The sequence below is a fragment of the Rhinolophus sinicus genome, linkage group LG07, assembly GCF_036562045.2.
Source record: "Rhinolophus sinicus isolate RSC01 linkage group LG07, ASM3656204v1, whole genome shotgun sequence".
Lineage (NCBI taxonomy): Eukaryota > Metazoa > Chordata > Mammalia > Chiroptera > Rhinolophidae > Rhinolophus > Rhinolophus sinicus.
In genome coordinates this window covers 10,240,935-10,250,189 of record NC_133757.1, presented here as the reverse complement: position 1 = coordinate 10,250,189, position 9,255 = coordinate 10,240,935, and positions in this window count along the sequence as shown.

The following is a 9,255-nucleotide window of genomic DNA, read 5'->3' as shown; positions in this document are numbered from 1 at the left end:
GGCTGCTCGGGTCCCTCCTGGTCCCCGATGCCCACCCTCATCCCTCCCTGCTTGTGAGCTCCATCTCTGACCCCAGACCTAAGCACCCAAACCCTCAGTTCACTTCCTCCCCCAGCTGCAGGCCCCACCAGACTCCATGCTACTGCTCACAGTCCACTTAAATGCTAACTCTCCCTGTTATATTAATCACGTCTTTATCAGTCCATCCGGGCCAATTAGACCAGAATGAGATTTCCAGGGTGGCCACGAAGAGTTAATAGTATTTCAGCTGCCAACTGGGCCAGTCTGAGTAGCATTTTGGGGGTAAATGGTTGGTTCCTAGTTAGTGTCCTGAAACGCTGAGGCAGCTCGGGGCCTCATTCCCACCCTGAGGTCTGCGGTGTGGCCCAGGACGAAGAGCACAGTCTGTGGGGACAGACCCAAGTTGGACCCAGCTCTATCCCCTGGTAGCTGAGAGACTTTGGATAAGTTACTGAATTTCCCTGAACCCTACTTACCCCATCTGTAAAATGGGGTTGTAAAGGTCCACAGCTCCCTGACAGAACTGTCTTGGGATTAAACGTCACCGTGTCTATAGAGTGCTTAGCTCACAGCCTGACAACGGACACGCTCGATAATTGAAAGCTACTATTTTTCACTCAAGGACTTCGATTCCAGGACCACAGCCTTGAGCAGAGGCCCAGGTACAGATCTAACAAGATGTAGACGCTTCAGATTACCATGGAGATCATCTCATCTAATCCATGGAAGCTGCTCAGTGGCTGTGTATTGAGTTAAAAGACAGCAGGCGTCTGATTTTAGCCCAAAGAAGAGAAAGCTAAAAGGCAACTTGAATAATGGGCTTTGGCTAGACAGTAGGATAAAAACTGCTGCCGTTTGCAGCACTTACTGTGTGATAACAGCTTTTCTTTCGAGAAAAAAAGTCATTTAAACTCACTGTAATCGTAGCTACATTTAGCCTGACTTCTGGTACAAGCCGCAGTGTATCAGAGGGGAAAGTCGGACCAGAGTCACACCGCAGTAAATGGCAGAGCTGAGATCTGCCTGTCTCCAGAGAACTGTGCTCCTGTCTAATGCTCTGTATCAAACATCAGGAAGAAAACTCAGCAGCACCTAACACAGCACCAGTTCTCACTCTCTCTGGCTCAGCAGGTGGAAGGGGACAGATAACGAGGCCCCAAGCAGCCTTCCAGCATCACCCTTCCTAGTACGTGGGACCCACGGTGTCACCATGCACACATGGAGCCATGCTGGGGAGGTGATGGCCCTGGGGCAGGAATGGAGACCTGGATTTAGTGCCAGCCCTCCCAGGGCCACCGCATAATAGAAGCCCCTCTAGAGGCAGAAGGCCCTGGTTGGGACCCAAGCCCAAACCTCATGTGGAAACAAGATGAATCATAATATTCCCACAGGGCTGAGTGAGGATACGTGCCTGGCATAGTGCTTCACACAAAGCAGGGTCTGGCTAAGTGGAGCTGTTATTCCTAAATGGCCTCATTTAAAGGATAGAAACTGAGGCCTGTTATTCAGTGTCCTGCTCAGGACCCAGTGCAGCAGAGTTGGTAGTGGGGGTCCTTCCAGATATCCCAGGGCAGGTAATGAGAGGGCCACCCTCGCCCCTGCCCACCCCTAACCCTTAGAGCCCACTGTGGGTGTGGGCAAGGGTCTCCAAATGGTGCCTGTTGCCCATCCACGCCCTCCTTGGGCCGCCTTGCTCCCACTCAAAACTCAGGAGACACAGCACCGAGAACCAGTGCCCAGGCTGTCAGGCCGTCCCTGTAAGCTCCCACTGTGTCTACAGAAATACACCTGCTGCTGCCTAGGGATTGAAAATGCATTTTTCATTCTGTCAAGCCCCAGGGCAAAAGCAATTTACAAATAGTCAGCCAGAGAAGAGCTGCAGCTACAAGTGTTTTGCAGCTCATTAAACAGAGTTGACCACCACGGCTTCAAGAGACGCCAACAACCATGCAGAGGCATTCACTCACAGAGGCCCAGCTGTGCCTGGACGGGGGCTGGGATGAGTGGGCACCTGGGTTTCTCTGCCGGTGGGTGACCAAGGCTGAGGCTCTTAGGGACAGCGTGCCTAGTTACTTCACCCCGGGAACCTTACGTTTGGGATCATCTGAGACAGCTCCCTTTTCTTCACACTTGATCTTAGCCAAAAGGCCGAGAAGCGATAGCTCCCTTTTCTTTCTAGAGAGAAAATGCAGAGAAGGAAGCCATCATCAATCTCTTATGAGGAAGGGATCACAGGGAAGCAAGAGCCCAAGAAATCTCCTGGGGGTCTTAGAGCACTTGGGCTGCAAGTGCAAAGAGGGACCTTCACCCCTGAAGGTGAAGGAAAGGTCACGGTGGGGGAAGGGAGGGTAGTCACCAAGAGGAAGGCGTAGCTGAAGAGCCAGCCTTGGGGGTAAGCGCCTGGCAGCACCGGGATCTCCCAGCCCAGTCCCTGGCATCTCTGCTCTTGGGAGGGGCCGGCGCCTGCCCTTTTCAGATTTCAAATTGCTCCATACACAATTCCAACTCCTGGCTGGCTCGGATGACATGCCCATCTGTTGGCTGAGGGAAGTGGGACAGCGTCCCCGGCAGTCACTTCAAGTCTGCACTAACTGGGGAGAAGCAGTTCTCTGAAGTAAATTATATGAAGAAGGGCAATGGAGGCTGAGCAGACCCAAACAACACTGTTCACCACCATGGGCCAGTATTTTGTTTTATAGATGAGGAGACAGAAGGTCAGAGTGGTTAAGTGACTTGCCTGGTGAATTAATGGTGGAGCCAAAATTCCCAGTCTGATCCAGCTTCTAGGATGAGCTCCCCCTACAACAGGGTTCGGCCTCCCCTGAGTATGTCTGACCTTGGCCTATGTCTCTCTCCCTCCCGACAGCATACAGTGATTAGCCACTCAACTGTGTTTCCTGGTTATGCTGGCAGGACATCATTTCAGCTTAGGGGGCTCTGACCCTGCTGAGAGCCCACTCTTGACAGCCCTGTGGGGCACCACTATCTCCAGTGCCCCAGAAGTCTGGTCTTCCTGTGCACTGGGGAGCTCAGGTGGGCTCTGTCTGGAGGCCTAGAGGTCACCCAGAGCTTAGGGGGCACTGCCCAACAGAGAATGCTGCTGACACAGACACTGCCCACAGACAGAGGACTCAGCACTAACAACATTTGGTCATGAGGAGGCTAGCTCCATGCTCCTGGGATACTTCTGCCTTCTGGCAGCTGAGCCATGGAGGAGCACGCCCTGATCTGCTGCCAGGCTCCTACTCTATACCAGGCCCTGTGTTACATCTTGAACCCCTTATATCAACCCCTGACAGTGTGTGATCATTAAGGACCAGCTGCTATGTGACAGCTAGGTGACCCTGGACAGGTCACTTCATGTTCAGCTTTCTCACTGGAAAACAACTGTCATGAGTGTTGATTCAGACAATGGGTCTGGCACACAGTGAACACTTGGAAAGCATAATAGTGGAAGCAGTAACGGTAGTGGTCGTTGTTGTTATTCTGAGACCTGAAGGATGAGAAACATCTATGCCATGGACCAAAGGAAGGCAACAGTACTCTGATTTTACAGCAGAAGACACAGAAGCTCAGGAGGAGGAGATTCAAGATGGAGGAATAGATACATGCTGTGCCTGCCTCATCCTGTGAACACATCAAAATTACAACTAAATTATGAATCAATGAGCCTGGAGAACCATCTGAAGTCTAGCTGAACAGAAGCTTTATAACTAAGGATATAAAACAGAAGCCACATTGAGACTGGTAGGAGAGGCAGAGACGTGAAACGGGCTGGTCCCAAACCTCTGTGTGGTGGTTGAAAATCAGGAGAGATATCTAGACCAGAGGTTCCCCACGAAGGAGCAAGGGACCCCAGCCCCCACACCAGGCTCCACAGCTCAGAGTACTGGTGCCGGAAAGAGGAGCTCCCACAATATATGGCTGTGAAAAAAGGTGGAGATTCCAACCATCCAGGTGGGACCAAAGGCTGCGGGTAACCCAGACGTCCTCTTAAACGGCCCTCGCACAGACTCACTCGCTCGCAGGCACTCACCTTGGGCTCCAGTGGCAGCACGATGACTCTGGGGGCATTGGAGACGTATGGGCAAAGACTGAGTTATATAATTTTGGGGCAAGGACTAGAGGGAGAGTCCCATCTTTTGTGCGGGGCCCTCTGTGCAACCGGCAGGTGGGCGCCATCTTTCCTGTGTTGAGCCCGCCCCCACAGTGCAAATCTGAATCTGATTGGCCTGGTGAGCTCGGCTTGCTCCACCCTGCTGGCTCACTGGGACCCTGCCTCAGCCAACTTGCTTACTGTCAGAGGCTTTATCAGCGGCTGAACCAGAAGTTGGCAGGTGGCAGCAGGCCTTGGGGTGTTCTGGCTTTTTGCAGAGCTACCCCTGGCCCAATACTGGTGGTGGCTGTCCTCGGTTCGCAGTGTGGCCTCTCTCACATTCCTCCAGGTATACCACAGGCAGTGACCTAGATCACCTAGTAGTTCCGACCAGGTACTCTCGGGCTAGTCACAGGTGGTGGCTGACCTGCGCCTGCACCTGAACCCCTCTCAAGAGGCTCCAGAACTAACATACTTGGAGGTTGCCTTCAGACCACAGCAGACCACCACCCAATTAGTCGCACAAGAGGCACACACAAAGGGTAGTCTCAACAGGCATGAGAGCCCACTGGGGCGAATCCCACTCCATATGGTAAGACCCCTGCACAGCAGCCAGTAAGCTCTGGACGTGGCCAAACCCCACAGCCAGTCAGACTGAGGGTCACTCCCACCCACTGACATGCCAATAGCAACCAAGGCTCAACTATAACAGGAGGGCACACACAACACACAAGGGACACTCCTGGAGCAACTGAAGCAGGTGACCAGGGAGACTATGCCACTGGGTGCCACAATACTTACTACATAAGGCCATCTAGCCAAGACTGGGAGACATAGCAGCCATACCTAATACATAGAAACAACACAGAGAGGCAGCCAAAATGAGGAAACAAAGAAATATACACCAAATAAAAGAACAGGAAAATCCTCCAGAAAAAGAACTAAGCAAAATGGAGGCAAGCAACCTACCAGAGACAGAGTTCAAAACAATGGTTATAAGGATGCTCAAGGAACTTAGAATTTCAACAGAGAGATAGCAAGCAAAAACAGGACATAGAAGCCATAAAAATAACTAGTTAGAAATGAAGAATACAATAACTGAAATGAAGAATGCAGTAGAAGCACATTAAATGAAGCAGAGGATCAAATCAGCAATTTGGAAGACAAGGTAGCAGAAAACACCCAAACAGAACTGCAAAAAGAAAAAAGAATCCCAAAAAATGAGGATAATTTAAGAGATCTCTGGGACAACATCAATCATCACAACATTTGTATCATATGAGTACCAGAAGGAGAAGAGAGAAAGCAAGTGATTGAGAACCTCTTTGAAGAAATAATGACCAAAAACTTTCCTAACCTGGTGAAGATAATAAAACATACAAGCCCAGGAAGAATAGAAAGTCCCAAACAAGATGAACCCAAACAGGCCCACACCAAGACACATTATAGTTAGAATAGCAAAGGTTAAAGACAGAGAATCCTAAAAGCAGCAAGAGAAAGGCAACTAGTAACTTATAAGGGAGCTCCCATAAGATTGTCAGCTGATTTCTCAACAGAAGCTTTGCAGGCCAGAAGTGATGGCACAAAATATTCAAAGTGATGAAAAGCAAGGACCTACAACCAAGGGTGCTCTACCCAGCAAAGCTATCATTTAAAATCAAAGGACAGATAAAGAGTTTCTCAGAAAAGGAAAAGCTAAAGGAGTATTACAAGGAATCTAGAAGGACTGCTTTAAAATGAAAAAAAAAATAAAAAATATGAATAATAAAATGGCAATAACTACGTATCTATCAACAATTGCTTTCAATGTAAGTGGATTAAATGCTCCAATCAAAAACATAGGGTGGCTGAATAGATAGAAAAACAAAACCCTTACATATGCTGCCTACAAGAGGCTCACTTCAGATTAAAAGACACACAGACTGAACGTAAAGGGATGGAAAAAGTTATTTCATGAAAATGGAAATGAAAGAAAAAAAATCTGGGATAGTAATACTTATATCAGACAAAATAGACTTTAAAACAAAGGCTATAAGAAGAGACAAAGAAGGACCCAGTAATCCCACTTCCTGGTATTTATCGGAAGAAACCCAGACGCTACTTTGAGGGATCATGTGCATCCATATGTTCATAGCAGCATTGTTTACAATGGGCAAGATGTGGAGGCAGCCTTGGTGTCTGCTGATGGACTAATGGATAAAGAGGAGATGGTACATGTATACAGTGGAATATTGCTCAGCCAGGGAAGGGAATGGGTGCTTGCCCTCTGTGGCATGGATGGACCTGGAGGGTATTATGCTGAATGGAATATGTCAGACAGTGAAAAACAGATACAATGTGATTTCATTTATATGTGGAACCTAAAGAACAAAATAAACAAAACAGAAACAGACTCATAGATACAGAGAACATATTGATGGTTGCCAGATGGGAGGGGGTTTGAGAGGGTGGGTGAAAAAGGGGAAGGGATTAAGAAGTACGAAGTAGTTGTACTTTGGTCTTACAGAGTAGTTATGGGGATGTAGGGTATAGCATAAGAATCATAGTCAGTAATGTTGTAATAACTACATATGGTGTCAGGTGGGCACTAGATTTATTGGGGTGATAGATGGGAAGGGGGTTGGCGGCAGGGTGAAAAAGGTGAAGGGATTAACAAGTACAAATTGGTCATTACAAAATAGTCATGGGAATGTAAAGCAAAGCAGAGGGAATATAGTCAATAATATGATAATGTATAGTGCCAGGTGGGTACTACATTAGTCAGAGGGATCACTTCTTAAATTATATGTCTAACCATATGCTATTGAATATTGAATGTCAACTGTAACTGAAAAATTAAAAAGGGAGGGAAAAGGTGAAGGGCAACAAGTGGTCCAAATTTCCAGGTATAAAACAAATAAGTCATGGGGATGTAACGTATAGCATAGGAAATATAGTCAATAATATCGTGATAGCGTGGTACAGTGTCAGAATATTACTGGGCTTATCATGGTGATCACTTCTTTAGGTATATAAATATTGAATAACTATTGTGTACGCCTGAAACTAATATAATATTGTATGCTAACTATATTTTTAATAAACATCTTAAAAATAAATAATAAAAAATTCCAGAGGAAAAAGAAAGACAGAGGCTGAGAGCTGAAGTGACCTACACAGGGACATACAACTTGTAGGACCGGGAGCCAGCTGACCCCAAATGCATATCTGAGTCTGAAGCGTATATTCTTTCAACTGCACGATGCTGCCTCTCAGAAATCCTGGTCAGTGTCCCAGCTCTGCCACTTCCTCCCCTTCCCTCTCTGTCTCAAGGTCGCATGTCTCCTGTTCATGAGGGCTCACCCTGGGCCCTGGCCCCAGATGAACTGATGGGACTGGCTGTCTTGGCTGTTAGAAATGCTTTTACATCCCATCTTGCCCGGAGCACCTACCTCTCATTTGATTTTCCCATTATTCTTTCCAAAGCCCCCTGGCACCCCTGATAAGGGAGCGCCCCACAGCAGAAAGCCCTTTCATGCCTGCTTTCTTCTCTTTGATCTCCTTTCCTATATTAGCTGGTGGGTCTGGCACCTTTCGTCTTCTTGCTGTACTTGTGCTCTGAAGCGATTCCCCACGTCACATGCCACCTTGGATTAGCTTGACTGAGCATGATTTTCAGTAAACTCAACACCCCAGGTCTGTGGGAACTTGGGAGTATCTGACTACATAACCATGCTACCCTTGAAAAGCCCAAGAAAGTGTGAAAAACCTAAAAGAGAGGGACCCCCTTAGTGCCCGGGGAAGACCCTCGGCTAGAAGACTGGGTGCCAAGGACTTCAGCTGCCTCTCTTTCAAAGCTTCCTCTGACAGGTTGCGATGACATTTTAGTTAAAGCTAAGCCAATCCAATAAAAGCTAGGTCAATACCAATGCCAATCCAATTCTCCAATCCCTGATTGGAAGCCAAAAATGTACTGTCAACACCAGCAAGAGGACGCGATGACCAGAATACGTGATTCATATGTCAGCTTGTTAAGTTCAGACCCTTTGATGTAAAGATGAACACTGAAGTCATCTCAAACAGATTTGTTGTAAAAGAGCTTGGAAATCGGCAATCAGGCCCAATAGTCACATGCACACCAGAACAATTGTGGTTCCCTGTACGGCTTCTGCAAGAGGAGTCAGAAGCTTCCTGTGAGAAGTGTTCCAAGACCCTTCATAACTCTCTGAGAAACCCACAGGGTTTTTAAGAAACTCTTTTTGATACAGTTTGAAATAGTTTTAGATTTACAGAAGAGTTGCAAAGAGTACTTTCTGTAAATTCTTCCCTCAGCGCCCCCTAGTGGTAAACCCTTACATAACCCCATGGTTCTTAGGAAACAGAAATCACCATTGGTGGTACAACATTATTTACTAAACCACAGATTTTGTTCGGAGTTCTCCAGTTCTTCCACAAACATCGTTTTTTGATCCCAGGATCCCACATAGCGTTTAGTCACCATGTCCACATAGGCACCCTAATCTCTGACAGGTTTTGGTCTTTCCTGGTTTTTCATGACCTTGACAACCTTTGAAGAGGAATAATCAGATGTCATCCTTTGGCCTTTGATCCCAAAGGAAGGAGCCACCTGCTCAGTGCGGTGTCTATTCTCCACGCCACGACTACCTCTCAAAGCCTGCACCATTACCACTGTCTAAATCAGAGGCTCTAAGACAAAAAGAAACTCGGATGGTGTTGAGTAGACTTCAGTCTCAGCCCTGCCTTCAAACTTTTTGGTTAAAGCTGTTGGATGAATCTGATACATATCCAGCATCCACTCACTGCATACAGGAAGCCAAGCACCTTCCCTTATGGTGTGATTCTATCTTCACAAAACTTCACTGGTCTTGGTGGCAGGTTACGGGCAGAAAGAACTGCAATCACCCTCCCTAAAAGGAGTCATGTAACCTGCCAGATAGTCTCCAGGATGAGGGCAACGATTCTAATCCTACCCAGGCCTCTTGTACCTTGGAGACTCCACTGGCTTGACTGCACTCATGAGCTATGTGGGCTTGATCAGCTCTGACTCTGACCATGACCAGCGCCTCCTCAGTGCCCGGCCCTGTGCTAGGTGACTTCCACTCATGTCCTCGCAGGTTTGGTGGAGTGATCCTCACTTC